Source organism: Chrysochloris asiatica, unplaced genomic scaffold, assembly GCF_000296735.1.
Source record: "Chrysochloris asiatica unplaced genomic scaffold, ChrAsi1.0 scaffold00047, whole genome shotgun sequence".
In the NCBI taxonomy this organism is placed as follows: domain Eukaryota; kingdom Metazoa; phylum Chordata; class Mammalia; order Afrosoricida; family Chrysochloridae; genus Chrysochloris; species Chrysochloris asiatica.
The window spans coordinates 11,500,399-11,501,117 of record NW_006408565.1 but is presented as its reverse complement, the minus strand read 5'-3'; positions in this window follow the sequence as shown (position 1 = coordinate 11,501,117).

The window sequence follows — 719 nt, the reverse complement described above, 5'->3', positions numbered from 1 at the left end:
TCATGCTTGGTAAGATGGAGGGTCGGAGAAAAAGAGGAAAACCCCCATCGAGATGGATCTGCCAGGTGGCATCATTGATGGACTCAGGTGGCAGCGGTAGTGAGGCTGGTCCAGGATTGGACATTGTTTTGTTCTGCTGTGCATGGGGTTGCTATGAGTTGGTTCCAACTCGATGGCACCTGACAACAACAACAACAAACTATGAGAAAATATATTTCTGTTTGTTAATGGTATCACATGGTAATTCTGGTAATGGTAATGATAATGGTAATTCTGTTATAACACGACTGGATAACTAAGTGGTTTCTAAGAAGAAGGACGAGTTGTGGTGGGAGGGGGTCACAGAAGGCCTGTAGAAATTGGCAATATTATTTCTGTTGACTTGAGCATTAGTAACATAGAAGTTAATTTTATATAATAGCTTCTTAAATTCTACAACCAGTTTTGTGAACTGTGTATATGATCAACTCGGGTTTGGTTTTTGGTATCCATAAAGCTTATAACATTTGGATGTTGAATTCATAGTTACAACAATGGCATTAAACATACCAATGATTATGAAGATTACATAAGACTGGGCAATATTTCTTTCTGCTACACATAGGTTGCATGATCAGATCCAACTAGATTGCAATTAAGAACAAGAGTTTGGTACCTTTTTATTCTCATACAATTTGATGAACTTGACCTACACCTATGGAAGCAGTAGCTCAAAAGAG